Genomic DNA, 20,465 nt, shown 5'->3' on the forward strand with positions numbered 1-20,465 from the left:
AAATAAATAAATAAAATTTTGACAAAATTTTCTATAGAAATAAAATGTTGACAAAATTTTTTATAGAAATACAATTTTGACAAAATTTTCTATAGAAATAAAATTTTGACAAAAGTTTCTGTAGAAATAAAATTTTGACAACATTTTCTGCAGAAATAACATTGTGACAAAATTTTCTATACAAATAAAATTTTGACAAAATTTTCTATACAAATAAAATTTTGACAAAATTTTCTATACAAATAAAATTTTGCCGAAATTTTCTATTGAAATAAAATTTGAACAACTTTTCCCAATAAACACAGGATGAGCGTTTTTCAAATGCAACAACTTTTCAGTTTGAGGGTAAATATAATTTTCAACATAAATTCAACTTGACTTGAAATAGCTCATCTTCAATACATCTTCAAATTGTTTGCGAATTACTTCCAATTTGCCAAAATGTTGACGAAATCTTTGAAAAGGTGTTGAAGATAATATGAGAAAACTTTGACAAAACACTACCCTAAAATGCAACGAAAAAACCATGTGGTTTTCAATACTTATTTGTGCAACGAAGTTCGTGGTCAATTGCAAGAAATTAAAATGGAATATTTTAGACAAATAACCAAATAGTTTATAAAACTAGGTAAGTGAAAATAAAAAATGAAATAAAACTTTAAGGAAGTCACTAAATGTATATCTCTTTGAGAAAACTAAAATTATGGATTCTACGTTCTTGAAAACATTAAAAAGCTGACCGATGAAAAAATGGTGGACAATTAACTGGAACTGCTTCAAATAGTTTATAATAATTGGTACGTCAATATGAAAAATTAAATCAACACTTTAGAGAAGTCACTAAATTTAAATCTCTTTGCAGAAAACTAAAATCTTTGGATGCTACATTCTTGCAAACATTAAGAAGCTGACCAATGAAAAATGAGTGGCTTATCGACAAGAAAAAGTTTCCAGAAACATTACAAGTGCAACCAATTAAAATTGTTAAAAACAACAAATTGTTGAAATCAACAACTTCTGGATGAAAATGAGCATCACATCGTCAGTTTAATTCATATGCTATTATCAGTTTAAAATGGATATTTTGTGAATTCCTTCTTCTGGAAATCAATTCTAACACGCGGTCCAGTACGTTCCTAATTTCAAATTGCCCGCATGTTAATAAATTTTAATGCTGTTTTATGACACCAAAAGGAAGGAAATCGAATTATCAATGCAAAAGTGTTTACTAATAATGTTTAAGATATTTAAAGTTTTGTTGTTTGTTTTTTTTTGTTCTTATTTGTTGATATGTTTAATAAGATTATTATTTATCAATTGGTATTGTAGTGTATTATGTAGTGTAGTGTATTATGTAGTGTAGTGTATTATTATATATTTTATTTTGATGAAAATGAATAAATTATACAAAATTCATAGAATTTTGGCTTTGACTTTCAATTTGAAGTGGGGATACCATTCATACAAATTTAGGTTGAAAAGTATTTGCAACGACTCGCATCGAAAATTGTTTGACAAATTATTGAGTAGCGATGCATTTCAATTTGAGGATAACACTTGAGATATTATTGCTAATGTGTTGAATTTCACTGTTGAGGGTAATGTCTGTTTTTTGTTGAGAACGCGATTTTCTCAACAATTTCTCAACTTAAATATTACCCTAATCCTTCGAAAAAATGTTTGAAAAGTTGTTGAAATTTAGCATTTTTCAAACGTTTGTGTTTATTGGGTTTCTATAGAAATAAAATTTTGACAACATTTTCTATAGAAATAAAATTCTGACTAAATTTTCTATAGAAATAAAATTCTGACTAAATTTTCTATAGAAAAAAAATTTTGGCAAAATTTTCTATAGAAATAAAATTTTGGCAAACTTTTCTATAGAAATAAACTTTTGACAACTTTTTCTGTAGAAACAAAATGTTAACAAAATTTTCTATAAATATAAATTTTTTGGTATTGCACAAACATTTACATATTTGATTTATTCCAATATATAATATGTTTGAAAGCACATTGGCCTAAACAATATAATATGTTTGGGTAGTTTAAGTTCCAAACATTATGTATTTTTCCATCCAAATTCAATAATGTTGTCTTCCAAAAAACTATATGTTATTATGTGAACATATAAATGCTTGGAAACATTTTGAACCCAAACCTGTTATATGCTTAGAAGAATTTTCTCCCAAAGAAGATTGTGCTCAAAAATGTTTTTCTGCCTAATTGTATATTCCCTCACATTTTTCCCACTTCCACGAGTTTTTTTTTAGTTCTTAGCACCTTTTTCTGTAATACAAACATTGTAGAAGAAATTATTAAATTTTATAATTTTTTTAAATTTTACCTTTTGCCGGACGGGGATTTGAACAGCGGACCACACAGTTTGTAAAGCAGCACACTATCCACTGGGCTACGTAGTTGTTATGGTCATCAAGAGATAATTATTGTTATAAGATATATTTATATAGCATAGCTTGCGGCGCCCACGAGCCGATGCAAACATAACATTGTTTAACAACATAACATTGTTAAACATACATTTGTTGGCGACGTGGAGCAGTGGTTGGTACGTCCGCCTTGCATGCCAAGGATCCATATATTATTTTTTTGTTGCAAAAATAAAAATTTTGTAACAAAAAAAAAGGTTTTTGTATACAAGTTTGAAATTTTCGAAGAAATTCACAAACTCTTATAAAAGAAGAACGTGAAGTCGAGTATATAAAGGGTGATTTGTTAAGAGCTTGATAACTTTTTTTTTTAAAAAACGCATAAAATTTGCAAAATCTCATCGGTTCTTTATTTGAAACGTTAGATTGGTCCATGACATTTACTTTTTGAAGATAATTTCATTTAAATGTTGACCGCGGCTGCGTCTTAGGTGGTCCATTCGGAAAGTCCAATTTTGGGCAACTTTTTCGAGCATTTCGGCCGGAATAGCCCGAATTTCTTCGGAAATGTTGTCTTCCAAAGCTGGAATAGTTGCTGGCTTATTTCTGTAGACTTTAGACTTGACGTAGCCCCACAAAAAATAGTCTAAAGGCGTCAAATCGCATGATCTTGGTGGCCAACTTACCGGTCCATTTCTTGAGATGAATTGTTCTCCGAAGTTTTCCCTCAAAATGGCCATAGAATCGCGAGCAGTGTGGCATGTAGCGCCATCTTGTTGAAACCACATGTCAACCAAGTTCAGTTCTTCCATTTTTGGCAACAAAAAGTTTGTTAGCATCGAACGATAGCGATCGCCATTCACCGTAACGTTGCGTCCAACAGCATCTTTGAAAAAATACGGTCCAATGATTCCACCAGCGTACAAACCACACCAAACAGTGCATGGGCAGTTCTTGAACGGCTTCTGGTTGCTCTTCACTCCAAATGCGGCAATTTTGCTTATTTACGTAGCCATTCAACCAGAAATGAGCCTCATCGCTGAACAAAATTTGTCGATAAAAAAGCGGATTTTCTGCCAACTTTTCTAGGGCCCATTCACTGAAAATTCGACGTTGTGGCTCGTTAGTAAGTCTATTCATGATGAAATGTCAAAGCATACTGAGCATCTTTCTCTTTGACACCATGTCTGAAATCCCACGTGATCTGTCAAATACTAATGCATGAAAATCCTAACCTCAAAAGAATCACCCTTTATATATATATATATATATATATATATATATATATATATATATATATATTTATATATATATATATATATATATATATATATATATATATATATATATATATATATATATATATATATATATATATATATATATATATATATATATATATATATATATATATATATATATATATATATATGATTTATTCCAATATATAATATGTTTGAAAGCATATTGGCCTAAACAATATAATATGTTTGGGTAGTCTAAGTTCCAAACATTATGTATTTTTCCATCCAAATTCAATAATGTTGTCTTCCGAAAAACTATATGTTATTATGTGAACATATAAATGTTTGGAAACATTTTGAACCCAAAAATATTATATGCTTAGAAGAATTTTCTCCCAAAGAAGATTGTGCTCAAAAATGTTTTTCTGCCTAATTGTATATTCCCTCACATTTTTCCCACTTCCACGAGTTTTGTTTAGTTCTTAGCACCTTTTTCTGTAATGGTTAGGTTAGGTTAAAGTGGCAGCCCGATTAAGATTCAGGCTCACTTAGACTATTCAGTCCATTGTGATACCACATTAACTAAAAGTACCTATTACATATGGGCACTTCTAGTTTTAACCGCTGAACCTTCTTGATTATTTTTCTTTGTTGAACCAACCAGATTGTTCCAAAAACATTAGCAGACTGCTTAAGTTGACGTTTTCCAGATCCGCCAGTAATCCGAAGCTATATGCTCCTAAAAGTTGCTTGCGCTTTACACAAAATGCAGGACACTCACACAAGAGGTGTTTAATTGATTCTTTTTCCTCCGCATCATGACAGCTCATACAATAGTCATTATACTTCGCGTCAATAGTTTTTGCAAAATCTCCTATCAGGCAGCGACCCGTTATAGCAGATATCAGGAGTGATATCTGACGTCTCGAGAACATTAGCATATCTAGTGTGCGGTTTAAGTTGAAATGGGGCCATATTTGCTTGGTGTCGTTACAACCCTTGCAATTCTCCCATCGAACATTTGCCATCATAACAGCCTTCTCACGCAGCATGAGCTTGCAGGTAGCTAGGGGCATACCAACAAATTCTAGTTCCCCTGGAATATGTAAGGTAGTCCCTAGCCTTGCCAACTCATCCGCTTCGCAGTTCCCCGGTATGTTCCTATGGCCAGGCACCCATATTAGGTGAATATTGTACTGCTCAGCCATCTCATAGAGAGATTTGCGGCAATCGATGGCCGTTTTCGAGTTGAGGAACACAGAGTCCAAGGATTTTATTGCAGGTTGACTGTCTGAGTATATATTAATGCCCACATTTTGTGGAACATTACTTCTCAGCCAATTCGCCACCTCTCTTATTGCTAATATTTCAGCCTGAAAAACACTACAGTGATTAGGTAATCTTTTCGCTATTTGAAGTTCCAGATCATTAGAATATACTCCGAACCCCACTTGTCCATCCAATTTGGAGCCATCAGTGTAGAAATCTATATATTCTTTATTCCCCGGGGTCTGTGTGCACCACGCCTCACTGTTGGGGATTAGAGTCTCAAACTTTTTGTCGAAAAGTGGACTCGCCAAAGTGTAATCCACTACGTTAGGTACATCTGGCATTATTTTGAGGACAGAACTGTGACCGTAACCTTTTTCCGACCACAGCGATAGTTCGCGCAACCGCACAGCCGTTGTTGCAGCTGACTGTTTGGCCAAAATGTCTAAAGGCAATAGATGCAGCATGACATTAAGGGAATTTGTTCCTGTCTTGCTGAATGCGCCTGAAATACACAAACACGCCATACGCTGAACTTTATCTAAACCAGTCGGTTTCTGAAGTGCCGGCCACCAGACTACAACACCATATAGCATTATAGGTCTAACCACTGCCGTGTATAGCCAATGCACAATTTTTGGTTTTAGTCCCCACTTTTTTCCTATTGCCTTTTTGCACGAGTACAAAGCTACAGTTGCCTTCCTCGCCCTTTCTTCAATATTAAGCTTAAAGTTCAGCTTCCTGTCCAAAATAACGCCAAGGTATTTTGCACAATCACCAAAGGGAATTTCAATACCCCCTAAGGAAATAGGCCTAACCGTGGGAGTTTTGCGATCTTTGCAGTACATGACTAATTCTGTCTTTGCAGGATTTACCCCAAGACCATTGTCTTTCGCCCATTGTTCAGTCATCCGGAGGGCCCTCTGAATAATATCTCTGATTGTGGATGGGAATTTTCCCCTGACTGCCAGAGCTACATCATCTGCGTATGCCACCACTTTTATCCTTTCTTTTTCTAGAGTAACCAGAAGGCTATTTATAGCAACATTCCAAAGAAGAGGTGATAGAACTCCTCCTTGGGGAGTGCCTCTGTTCACATACTTTTGTATGTTTGCTTGTCCTAGTGTGGCTGAAATACGTCTCTTCATTAGCAGTTCGTCTAACAGCCTGAGTATACATGGATCAACATTCAGAGTTGTCAGTCCATTTAATATCGAGCTCGGATGGACATTATTGAACGCCCCTTCGATGTCTAGAAACGCCACGATTGTGTATTCTTTGACAGATAGTGAGCTTTCAATAAAGCTAACTAGTTCATGTAGTGCGGTCTCAGTAGACCTGCCCTTCGAGTATGCATGCTGTCGTTTCGAGAACAAACTTGAATCGATGCTAGTTCTAAGATAAATATCTATCATCCTCTCCAGAGTCTTAAGTAGGAATGAGGATAAGCTGATTGGTCGGAAATCCTTCGCCCTCGAGTGAGAGGCTTTTCCTGCTTTAGGTATGAAAACGACTTTTGTTTCCCTCCACTTTCCTGGGATATATGATAAGTTGATACATCCTTTATATATCACCGACAACCAGGGGATAATTTTGTCAGTTACATTCGGAAAGTCCAATTTTGGGCAACTTTTTCGAGCATTTCGGCCGGAATAGCCCGAATTTCTTCGGAAATGTTGTCTTCCAAAGCTGGAATAGTTGCTGGCTTATTTCTGTAGACTTTAGACTTGACGTAGCCCCACAAAAAATAGTCTAAAGGCGTCAAATCGCATGATCTTGGTGGCCAACTTACCGGTCCATTTCTTGAGATGAATTGTTCTCCGAAGTTTTCCCTCAAAATGGCCATAGAATCGCGAGCAGTGTGGCATGTAGCGCCATCTTGTTGAAACCACATGTCAACCAAGTTCAGTTCTTCCATTTTTGGCAACAAAAAGTTTGTTAGCATCGAACGATAGCGATCGCCATTCACCGTAACGTTGCGTCCAACAGCATCTTTGAAAAAATACGGTCCAATGATTCCACCAGCGTACAAACCACACCAAACAGTGCATTTTTCGGGATGCATGGGCAGTTCTTGAACGGCTTCTGGTTGCTCTTCACTCCAAATGCGGCAATTTTGCTTATTTACGTAGCCATTCAACCAGAAATGAGCCTCATCGCTGAACAAAATTTGTCGATAAAAAAGCGGATTTTCTGCCAACTTTTCTAGGGCCCATTCACTGAAAATTCGACGTTGTGGCTCGTTAGTAAGTCTATTCATGATGAAATGTCAAAGCATACTGAGCATCTTTCTCTTTGACACCATGTCTGAAATCCCACGTGATCTGTCAAATACTAATGCATGAAAATCCTAACCTCAAAAGAATCACCCTTTATATATATATATATATATATATATATATATATATATATATATATATATATATATATATATATATATATATATATATATATATATATATATATATATATATATATATATATATATATATATATATATATGATTTATTCCAATATATAATATGTTTGAAAGCATATTGGCCTAAACAATATAATATGTTTGGGTAGTCTAAGTTCCAAACATTATGTATTTTTCCATCCAAATTCAATAATGTTGTCTTCCAAAAAACTATATGTTATTATGTGAACATATAAATGTTTGGAAACATTTTGAACCCAAAAATATTATATGCTTAGAAGAATTTTCTCCCAAAGAAGATTGTGCTCAAAAATGTTTTTCTGCCTAATTGTATATTCCCTCACATTTTTCCCACTTCCACGAGTTTTGTTTAGTTCTTAGCACCTTTTTCTGTAATGGTTAGGTTAGGTTAAAGTGGCAGCCCGATTAAGATTCAGGCTCACTTAGACTATTCAGTCCATTGTGATACCACATTAACTAAAAGTACCTATTACATATGGGCACTTCTAGTTTTAACCGCTGAACCTTCTTGATTATTTTTCTTTGTTGAACCAACCAGATTGTTCCAAAAACATTAGCAGACTGCTTAAGTTGACGTTTTCCAGATCCGCCAGTAATCCGAAGCTATATGCTCCTAAAAGTTGCTTGCGCTTTACACAAAATGCAGGACACTCACACAAGAGGTGTTTAATTGATTCTTTTTCCTCCGCATCATGACAGCTCATACAATAGTCATTATACTTCGCGTCAATAGTTTTTGCAAAATCTCCTATCAGGCAGCGACCCGTTATAGCAGATATCAGGAGTGATATCTGACGTCTCGAGAACATTAGCATATCTAGTGTGCGGTTTAAGTTGAAATGGGGCCATATTTGCTTGGTGTCGTTACAACCCTTGCAATTCTCCCATCGAACATTTGCCATCATAACAGCCTTCTCACGCAGCATGAGCTTGCAGGTAGCTAGGGGCATACCAACAAATTCTAGTTCCCCTGGAATATGTAAGGTAGTCCCTAGCCTTGCCAACTCATCCGCTTCGCAGTTCCCCGGTATGTTCCTATGGCCAGGCACCCATATTAGGTGAATATTGTACTGCTCAGCCATCTCATAGAGAGATTTGCGGCAATCGATGGCCGTTTTCGAGTTGAGGAACACAGAGTCCAAGGATTTTATTGCAGGTTGACTGTCTGAGTATATATTAATGCCCACATTTTGTGGAACATTACTTCTCAGCCAATTCGCCACCTCTCTTATTGCTAATATTTCAGCCTGAAAAACACTACAGTGATTAGGTAATCTTTTCGCTATTTGAAGTTCCAGATCATTAGAATATACTCCGAACCCCACTTGTCCATCCAATTTGGAGCCATCAGTGTAGAAATCTATATATTCTTTATTCCCCGGGGTCTGTGTGCACCACGCCTCACTGTTGGGGATTAGAGTCTCAAACTTTTTGTCGAAAAGTGGACTCGCCAAAGTGTAATCCACTACGTTAGGTACATCTGGCATTATTTTGAGGACAGAACTGTGACCGTAACCTTTTTCCGACCACAGCGATAGTTCGCGCAACCGCACAGCCGTTGTTGCAGCTGACTGTTTGGCCAAAATGTCTAAAGGCAATAGATGCAGCATGACATTAAGGGAATTTGTTCCTGTCTTGCTGAATGCGCCTGAAATACACAAACACGCCATACGCTGAACTTTATCTAAACCAGTCGGTTTCTGAAGTGCCGGCCACCAGACTACAACACCATATAGCATTATAGGTCTAACCACTGCCGTGTATAGCCAATGCACAATTTTTGGTTTTAGTCCCCACTTTTTTCCTATTGCCTTTTTGCACGAGTACAAAGCTACAGTTGCCTTCCTCGCCCTTTCTTCAATATTAAGCTTAAAGTTCAGCTTCCTGTCCAAAATAACGCCAAGGTATTTTGCACAATCACCAAAGGGAATTTCAATACCCCCTAAGGAAATAGGCCTAACCGTGGGAGTTTTGCGATCTTTGCAGTACATGACTAATTCTGTCTTTGCAGGATTTACCCCAAGACCATTGTCTTTCGCCCATTGTTCAGTCATCCGGAGGGCCCTCTGAATAATATCTCTGATTGTGGATGGGAATTTTCCCCTGACTGCCAGAGCTACATCATCTGCGTATGCCACCACTTTTATCCTTTCTTTTTCTAGAGTAACCAGAAGGCTATTTATAGCAACATTCCAAAGAAGAGGTGATAGAACTCCTCCTTGGGGAGTGCCTCTGTTCACATACTTTTGTATGTTTGCTTGTCCTAGTGTGGCTGAAATACGTCTCTTCATTAGCAGTTCGTCTAACAGCCTGAGTATACATGGATCAACATTCAGAGTTGTCAGTCCATTTAATATCGAGCTCGGATGGACATTATTGAACGCCCCTTCGATGTCTAGAAACGCCACGATTGTGTATTCTTTGACAGATAGTGAGCTTTCAATAAAGCTAACTAGTTCATGTAGTGCGGTCTCAGTAGACCTGCCCTTCGAGTATGCATGCTGTCGTTTCGAGAACAAACTTGAATCGATGCTAGTTCTAAGATAAATATCTATCATCCTCTCCAGAGTCTTAAGTAGGAATGAGGATAAGCTGATTGGTCGGAAATCCTTCGCCCTCGAGTGAGAGGCTTTTCCTGCTTTAGGTATGAAAACGACTTTTGTTTCCCTCCACTTTCCTGGGATATATGATAAGTTGATACATCCTTTATATATCACCGACAACCAGGGGATAATTTTGTCAGTTACAGCTTGTAACTCCGCCGGAGTAATTCCATCAGGTCCAGGGGATTTGAATGGTCCAAAGCTATTTAGCGCCCATCTTATTCTAGTTTCCGATACAATTTCCTCGACAGGAAACGACCGCTGAGCAACTGTGGCACCGCCAGTACATGGTTCAACCGTCTGATTTCCAGGAAAATGTGTGTCCAATAGTACCTCCAGCGTCTCCTCACTGGACGTTGTCCAATTGCCCTCCGATGTTTTAATGAAACCTGGAGCGGAGTTGGTGGATGCTAGAACCTTCCGTAGTCTGGAAGCCTCGGACGTATTCTCAATACTGCTGCAATAAGCATTCCAAGAGTTATGCTGAGCCTTTCTCAGTTCTCGCTTGTATCCTCTCAGATTCTTCTTGTAAGCGTCCCAGTCCTCAGGGGCTCTGGTGGACTTTGCCTTGTTAAAGAGCTTCCTGCAGGATTTCCTCATATTACTTAATTCCGTAGACCACCATGGTGGTCTATGTTTCCCCCTTGGCTTTCCTCTAGGGCATGCAGCTTTCAGTGAGATGTTGAAGGCCTTAGTAATCCGCTCCACTGCGTGTTCGATATCTTGCACATTTCTCATATTTGTCTCTGTTATCTCCGGTATCATCATATTGAACGATTCCCTATACCTATTCCAGTCAGCTTTCCTAACATTTGGCGGAAATATGATCTTGGTGATATGAACATCAAATTTGAAACTGATGTAGCGATGATCTGAGAAGCTGTGTTCACTTAAAACCTGCCACTCAGATATCATTTCATTCAGTTCTTGCGAGGCCAAGGTGATGTCCAAAACCTCTTGCCTGTTTTTAGTGACAAAGGTTGGGACATCTCCCTTGTTGCAAACTACCAGATTAGTACGCAAAATAAACTCTATTAGCGACTCTCCCCTTGCATTAGTATCACTACTTCCCCATATACTGTGATGCGCATTCGCATCGCATCCCATAATGAGTTTCGTCTTTGTTTTCAGTGACTCCTCCACTAAGGTCTTAACGGCATGCCTCCATATGCCGTTATATATATATATATATATATATATATATATATATATATATATATATATATATATATATATATATATATATATATATATATATATATATATATATATATATATATATATATATATATATATATATATATATATATATATATATATATATATATATATATATATATATTGCTCTCTTTAATAATTTATTTTAAAGAAAATAAACTTATTCAATTGTTGCTTTGCATCATTCTCCACCAAGTTATAATACAATTTGCAGAAAAAAAATATAATGTTATTCTGGTTTTACCGATTCGAGTTTTTCCGCTAAAATGAGAAATAATTTTAGTGGCAAAACTCGAACTCAATATCCGCCTTTATTTTCGAAAGTATCCGTCAACTCCTCTTGGACTACTTATTAATAAGGAGGAACTAAACTTTGTTTTTATAGATCTTACTGTTTAATTTTTCACTGGTTCCCAATGTTTTCATTTTACTGTCACAACTCTAAAAAGAGTACACTGAAAAAAATATTGTCGTGAGGCCAAAGATTTCATGTCCTTAAAATAAGAATACACATTTTGCTTAGCTTAGAAGACGCATTTCTCTAATATAAAGTTTTTTTCTATGTTCAAAAGTCCATAAACTTTTCAATGGAGTCGTGTTGTCCTTATAATTAAGTGACTTGGGTATCATAACATAAAAGAAAAAATTTTTGGAATAAGGTCAACTTGACTTTAATAATTCAGAAAAATTCTTTAAAATTAATGAAATTGTCTTTAAATTTGTTGCATTTTTGCATCTTGACTACAAAGCAAAAATCGTTAAAAAATAGGACATGTTTTTCAACACTTTATTTTAAAGACGTTTTTTACTTGAAACATAGCATAAATTCATATAATTGGAAGTCTTGTTTTTAAAGCTGAAAAGGCGAAAAATTAAAATTTGCTTCATAGAGTCAAATACACAAAACCCACATTTAAAAGAGAATTGTGCCTAAAAAGTATCCTTACTTGAATTATCCGCTTCATTGGCTCGGAATCAATACCAAAATTGTTAAAGTAGAGACACAATCTTTGGAACCGGACATGCTTTTTTCAGTGTATAGTGTCCTTTCGTTAGTTTTTATGAAGATCCCTTTAATTACCTTTGTTTGAATATTTTGACTTACTCGTCCTACGTTCCGATTCGTTTTGACGAAACAAAAAAATTGTGCCCGTAATGCGAAAATGATAAACATAAACAAAATTCATGCTCTTTTTTTCAAAGGCTTTTCTCTTGGTTCCGAATGAATTTTCTCTCCGAATACGCATTTTAATATTTTTACTTAAGCATATACAATTTTTGGCGAAATTGTAAATTTATACTTGTTTATATTCACACATAGTATTTTTCCATTCTTTAATGAAATTTTCTTTGTGTATATATATTTTTAAGGCGCCAATTGGTTACTTTCATTACTTTACTTCCAGCATACACTTTATGTCTCTCTTTCTAAACACATACATGTTTATAGCCTATTTCTAAATTAATATATGTTTGCATCCAAGCATATTATATTTACAAACATTTTATGTCCCAAACATAATATGTTCTAACATATTAACATATATGTCCCAAACATGTTATGCTAATTTATGAACATTATATGCTTGCACTTAAAAATATTGTGTTTAGAAATTTGAGTTCCAAACATATAATTTTTACACCCAAACATATGAAAAACAGTCTTTTTCGTCCGTGTACACCCTCACAAAAAATCGCTTCTGTAACATATACTCCCAAACATATTTTACTTCAAGCATATACATTTTTGGGTATTGCCCAAACATTTATATGTTTGATCTCTTCCAATATATATTATGTTTGAAAGCATATTGGTCTAAACAATATATGTTTGGGTAGTCTAAGTTCCAAACATTTTGTATTTTTGCATCCAAATTCAATAATGTTGTCTTCCAAAAAAAAATATGTTATTATGTGAACATATAATATGTTTGGAAGCATTTTGCACCCAAAAATATTATATGCTTAAAAAAAATTCTCCCAAACAATATTGTGCTCAAAATTTTATTTATTTATTTATATATTTACAATCATAATGAATTATGAAAATAAACAGGTAATATAGGTGCTAACAACATAGGTTTTCGACCTGAATGCCCAAAATTTTGTTTCTGCCTAATTGTATATTCCCCCACATCTTTCTCACTTCCACGAGATTTTTTAGTTCTTAGCACCTTTTTCTGTAATACAAACATTGTAGAAGAAATTATTCAATTTTATGATTTTTTTTTTATTTTAATTTTACCTTTTGCCGGACGGGGATTCGAACAGCGGACCACACAGTTTGTAAGGATCAAAGAAGTAGCTGATCAATTGCCCAAGGAAAAACAAGTAAGGAAAGTCTAAAGTCGGGCGGGGCCGACTATATTATACCCTGCACCACTTTGTAGATCTAAATTTTCTATACCATATCACATCCGTCAAATGTGTTGGGGGCTATATATAAAGGTTTGTCCCAAATACATACATTTAAATATCAATCGATCTGGACCGAATTAGATAGACTTCTGCAAAATCTATAGACTCAAAATTTAAGTCGGCTAATGCACTAGGGCGGAACACAATGTTAGTAAAAAAATATGGGAAACATTTAAATCTGAAGCAATTTTAAGGAAACTTTGCAAAAGTTTATTTATGATTTATCGCTCGATACACGCACAGAAAAACCATGTTTGGACATGGTTGCCGCATCCATTTAATGCTTAGCTAGAGCATGTAATTGCCGCGAAAACCATGTATTTTGTCTTTGTAAAAATAGTTTTCGAGCGGAGAAAAATTTATGGTGGCAATAAGCATTTGAACGGTTCTCAAATACCGCAAACATGTTCTATCATTTAAATGATAGAATTTGAGACCATTAAATGGTCGGGAAAATCATGTACCTGACCATTCAATTTTTTTTTACTTTTTTACAGGGAAAAAAGTATTTTTATAGGTTAAGTATAGACATGTCTAGAACCATTACATGGCCATAAAGACCATTTACATTTTTTTCGTGACCATTTAATTTTTTAACTTGTTTGCAGCGAACAGAATTTTATAAAAACATTGAGCAGGTACACACGATTTTCATTTTGCGCGTCAGTCGTGTGTTGATTGTTTCTTGGAATGGACGGAGAATACGGATTTACTGTGTTTTGTGTTAATTTATTTATTCAGAAGTGGCACGTGGTTTTATGTGAACACAAAAAAGGAAAGTGTAATTGAAAAAATGTACCTGTTTTTTGTTCTGCATTTTGCTATATGGTATCATTTATTTTTATTTGCAGTTACATGATGTCTGCGTTTGTACATTTGATGCGCACGATGTAAATATGGAATAATTACTTATTGTTGAAATTGAAATAAAATAGAGTGTGTAAAAATATATGATGTTTGCTTGAACGGCATTATAAATACAAATAAACAATGAATTAGTTTATAAATAAATAAAAACAAACAAATAAAGTTAATTTTGTGTTTTCTTTTCTCAAGTGGCGTACTTTTTTCGACGATGAAAAAAGTTTTTTCATAAAGATCAAAACATTTTAGGTTGTGATCATGTTCTTTTAACTAGAAGAAAAACATTTTTAATGAATACCATAACATTTTAAATCGTGACCATTGTCTTTTCATTCAAACAAAATTCTTTTTATCAATATAATAACATTTTAGATGAGGACAATTACATTTTTCTTAGAACCATGTTCACTGAGCCAACATGGTTGCAGGTTAAAATGTTACATGGTCGCCGCAAAAATAGCTCCTATCATATTATTTTGCTCTTCGAATATGATTGTGACAATCATGTTTCTTCTCTGCGTGTATATATGTATTAGAAGTTTAGGAAAATTAGAGTCATTTTTACAACTTTTCGACTAAGCAGTGGCGACTTTACAAGGAAATTGTTGATATTTTGACCATTTTTGTCGAAAACAGAAAAACATTTATATGGGAGCTATATCTAAATCTGAACCGATTTCAACCAAATTTGACACGCATAGCTACAATGCTAATTCTACTCTCTGTGCAAAATTTCAACTAAATCGGAGCAAAAAATTGGCCTCTGTGGGCAAATGAGTGTAAATCGGGCGAAAGCTATATATGGGAGCTATATCTAAATCTGAACCAATTTGCCTGATATTTTTCAAGTTTTTCGAGACTCATAAAATATTCGGATGTACGGAATTTGAGGAAGATCGGTTGATATACACGCCAATTATGACCAGATCGGTGAAAAATATATATGGCAGCTATATCTAAATCTGAACCAAAATCAATAGGGATCGTCTTTGAGCCGAAACAGGACCCTATACCAAATTTTAGGACAATCGGACTAAAACTGCGAGCTGTACTTTGCACACAAAAATACATCAACAGACAGACAGACGGACGGACAGACAGACAGACAGACAGACAGACGGACATCGCTAAATCGACTCAGAATTTAATTCTAAGACGATCGGTATACTAAACGATGGGTCTCAGACTTTTCCTTCTTGGCGTTACATACAAATGCACAAACTTATTATACCCTGTACCACAGTAGTGGTGAAGGGTATAATAAAATGTTAATTTTGTAATAACAAGCAACAACCACCAAAAAATCGGAAGATCGGCATTTGCTATTTTTTAAGTAAAAAATCGTCAAAATGCCGATAAATCGGCAAAATTGGCAGCCCTGGTATTTATTCAACAATGTGTGATGAAGAGATCAGTCTGCGGAAGTAACTCGTAACGAACGGTTGGGTTTTTGTTTTTCGCGTAAATTGAAAACCATGATTGGCGACATTCTGTTTGCTGACTTCAAAATGTGTGCATGAATATTTTGAACGCAATAACAAATCATAGCAAAGGGTTGAAATAAAGTGTGCAACAACAAAAGGCCACGTGGTAAAGGTTTGAAAAAATATATGACAGAACGCATTTGAAATTACTTGTGTTTGCGTTTTGTGATATTGTAAAAATGGAAAACAATCTATGTTTATTGAAGGTAAGAAATTGTGAAATGTGAATACCGTTTTCCACTGAAGCCTGTTTACATTAAACGGACTAAAATAATATATTTTTTATTCATTTCTTTTAGTGACCAATTTTATTTCGTGAAATTGACCAATCAATCCCATCAACTCCATAATTTTATCAAATATATAAGAATATGTTTGCAATCAAAGAAAAAATAATTTAGCTTACAGGCTGCTGATTTATTGGAAATCTAAGCGCATCTACATATTACACGGACGAAAAAGACTGTTTTTCATATGTTTGGGTATAAACATTATATGTTTGGAACTCAAATTTTTAAACACAATATTTTTGAGTGCAATCATATAATGTTCATAAACTAGCATAATATGTTTGGGACATATATGTTAATATGTTAGAACATATTATGTTTGGGACATAAAATGTTTGTAAATATAATATGCTTGGATGCAAACATATATTAATTTAGAAATAGCCCATAAACATATATGTGTTAACAAAGAGAGACAAATTGTATGCTGGAAGTAAAATAATGAAAGTAACCAATTGGCGCATTACAAATATATATACACAAAGAAAATTTCATTAAATATAGGAAAAATACTATGTGTGAATATAAACAAGTATAAATTTACATATTATGAGTAAAAATATATATGTTGTGATATAAGACTTCGCCAAAAATTTTATATGCTTAAGTAAAATATTAAAATGAGTATTCGGAGAGAAAATTCATTCGGAACCAAGATAAAATATATTTGAAAAAAGAGCATGAGTTTTGTTTATCATTTTCGCATTACGGGCACAATTTTTTTGTTTCGTCAAAACAAATCGGAACGTAGGACGAGTAAGTCAAAATATTCAAACAAAGGTAATTAAAGGGATCTTCATAAAAACTAACGAAAGGGCACTATACACTGAACAAAAAGCATGTCCGGTTCCAAAGATTGTGTCTCCACTTTAACAATTTTGATATTGATTCCGAACCAAAGAAGCGGAGAATACAAGTATGGATGCTTTTAAGACACAATTCTCTTTTAAATGGGGTTTTGTGTACTTGACTCTAGGAAGCACATTTCAATTTTTCGCTTTTTCAGCTTTTTTTCATATGCTATAAAATGTCCGTTAAAAACAAGACTTCCAGTAGAAATTATGTTATGTTTCAAGTAAAAAAATGTCTTTAAAATAAAGTATTGAAAAACATATCCTATTTTTTTATGATTTTTGCCTTGTAGTCAAGATGCAAAAATGCAACAAATTTAAAGACAGTTTCATTAATTTTAAAGAATTTTTCTGAATTATTAAAGTCAAGTTGACCTTAGTCCAAAATTTGTTCTTTCATGTTATGATACCCATTTTTAAGTCAAATCACTTAATTATAACGACAACACGACTTCATTGAAAGTATTGACCTTTGAAGATCTATAAAAACAAAGATTAGTTCCTCTTTATTAATGAGTAGTCCAAGAGGAGTTGACGGATTTTTTCGAAAATACAAGTGGGCATTGAGTTCGAGTTTTGCCGCTAAAATTATTTCTCATTTTAGCGGCAAAACCAGAATAACATTACAACTTTTTCCGGTAAATTGTATTATAACATTGTGGGGAAAGATCCAAAAACAATTGAATAAGTTTATTTTCTTTAAAAGAAATTATTAAAGAAAAGTAAAAGGGTAAACATGGCCATTTTAACGTGATAATGCCAATTTATACCGGCCTTAAGAATTAAATTAAGTACAAAATTATTCGTTAATAAAAATTTGTATTTCTAAATTAATGGTGTTACATGCTAGCAAACAATTGTTCACACCAAAATAAATTTATGTGCAGTTTTAAAATTACTGTTTAGAATTTAAATATGTGCTTTTGAATGGTTATCGTTAAACTTAGGATTCGATGGAAAAATAGTTATATATAATCGACTTCACGTTCTTCTTTTGTAAGTGTTTTTGAATTTCTTCAAAAATTGTAAACTTGTATACAAAAACCTTTATTTTTTACACAATTTTTATTGTTGCAATACAAAAAATAATATTTGAATTGAACTCAGTCCATTCCGTTTATATCAAGCTGACTTTCTGACTTTAAGTCTTTTATAAGACACACTTTACAATTTCGTAGTAAAAATTTAATATAATTTAATATAATAGTATGTAATGCTGAACACCTTTTCGGGAACTTCCTAACGTATCTGGAATATATGTTAAAAAATATATTTAAAAAAAAAATGGTGTTGGTCGAAGCAGGGATCGAACCCAGGTCCCCTGTCACGCTAGGCGGACGACCAACCGCTGCTCCACGCTGCCAACAAATGTATGTTTAATAATGTTATGTTGTTAAACAATGTTATGTTTGCATCGGCTCGTGGGCGCCGCAAGCTATGCTATATAAATATAACTTATAACGATAATTATCTCTTGATGACGTCCGGCAAAAGGTAAAATTAAAAAAAATTATAAAATATAATAATTTCTTCAAAAATGTTTGTATTGCTAAAAACTCGTGGAAGTGAGAAAAATGTGAGGGAATATACAATTAGGCAGAAAAAAAAATTTGAGCACAATCTTCTTTGGGAGAAAATTCTTCTAAGCATATAATATTTTTGGGTTCAAAATGTTTCCAAACATATTATATGTTCACATAAGAACATATAGTTTTTTGGAAGACAACATTATTGAATTTGGATGGAAAAATACAAAATGTTTGGAACTTAGACTACCCAAACATATTATATTGTTTAGACCAATATGCTTTCAAACATATTATATATTGGAAGAAATCAAACATATAAATGTTTGGGCAATACCCAAAAATTTATATGCTTGAAGCAAAATATGTTTGGCAGTATATGTTACAGAATCGATTTTTTTTGAGGGTGTAGGCATTATGGCTATTATGATAAGGAAGATAATGATTTATATAGTTTATTTTTGCACCCTATAGTTGTTATTGGTAGGTTAGGTTAGGTTAAAGCGGCAGCCCGATTAAGTTTCAGGCTCACTTAGACTATTCAGTCCATTGTGATACCACATTTAACTAAAAGTATCTATTACATATGGGCACTTCTAGTTTTAATCACTGAACCTTCACTATTATTTTTTTGTGTTGAACCAACCAGATTGGTGATAGTTGTTATTGATAGTAATTGTATGTGTAAGTTATGTTAGAACAAAACACACAAATGACAAGAACCAAATTTATTTGTCTATTGCATTATTCAAAAAATAATAAAATACTGAATTGTTTTATAGAAACACATATTTTCTTTTATTTCAAATAATATATACATTTTTTGAGTGAAATGTATAGCCAATTTCAATTAATTATTTAATTCAATTAATCAAATAGTTGATTGATTTTTGTCGCGAAATTAATTAAAATTTTAATTGATTCAATCACACAATTAATTGATCCCGTGACAAAAGTCAATTAAATTTTTAATTGAAAATCGTGTTGGTTTTCAATCAAAATGGGCGATTGATAGTATCATTTTCGTGATTGAAGACATTTCAATTAAAAAATGATTGAATCCGCGATTTTCGTGATTGAAATCAAAATTTTTTTGTGTGTGTAGTACATAATTTTGTCTTCCGTGGATATATCCATAATAGTGAAATTACAAGTGCAAAAAAGTTATTTGAATTTCATACACGGATGAAAAAGACTGTTTTTCATATGTTTGGCTATAAACATTATATGTTTGGAACACAAATTTTTAAACACAATATTTTTGAGTGCAAGCATATAATGTTCATAAACTAGCATAACATGTTTGGGACATATATGTTAATATGTTAGAACATATTATGTTTGGGACATAAAATGTTTGTAAATATAATATGCTTGGATGCAAACATATATTAATTTAGAAATAGCCTATAAACATATATGTGTTTAGTAGCTTGGAGCGCTATTTAACAGGGAGCGATATTGAATTAAGTTGGTGGTTGTTGCTTGTTATTACAAAATTAACATTTTATTTTTCCTTGGGCAATTGATCAGCTACTTCTTTGATCCTTACAAACTGTGTGGTCCGCTGTTCGAATCCCCGTCCGGCAAAAGGTAAAATTAAAATAAAAAAAATCATAAAATTGAATAATTTCTTCTACAATGTTTGTATTACAGAAAAAGATGCTAAGAACTAAAAAATTTCGTGGAAGTGAGAAAGATGTCGGGGAATATACAATTGGGCAGAAACAAAATTTTGAGCATTCAGGTCGAAAACCTATGTTGTTAGCACCTATATTACCTGTTTATTTTCATAATTCATTATGATTGTAAATATATAAATAAATAAATAAAATTTTGAGCACAATATTGTTTGGGAGAATTTTTTT

General features: G+C 33.6%; 1 long non-coding RNA gene across 1 annotated transcript; it reads left to right on the forward strand.

Annotated features, from left to right (window-relative positions):
• Positions 1–310: 310 nt before the first annotated feature.
• On the forward strand, positions 311–1,332 carry LOC142241369 (uncharacterized). Its single transcript, XR_012723601.1, has 3 exons — positions 311–628; positions 692–797; positions 863–1,332. It is a non-coding gene; the product is annotated as an uncharacterized LOC142241369 (long non-coding RNA).
• Positions 1,333–20,465: the final 19,133 nt, after the last annotated feature.

This window comes from Haematobia irritans, chromosome 5 (assembly GCF_050003625.1).
Source record: "Haematobia irritans isolate KBUSLIRL chromosome 5, ASM5000362v1, whole genome shotgun sequence".
Taxonomy (NCBI): domain Eukaryota; kingdom Metazoa; phylum Arthropoda; class Insecta; order Diptera; family Muscidae; genus Haematobia; species Haematobia irritans.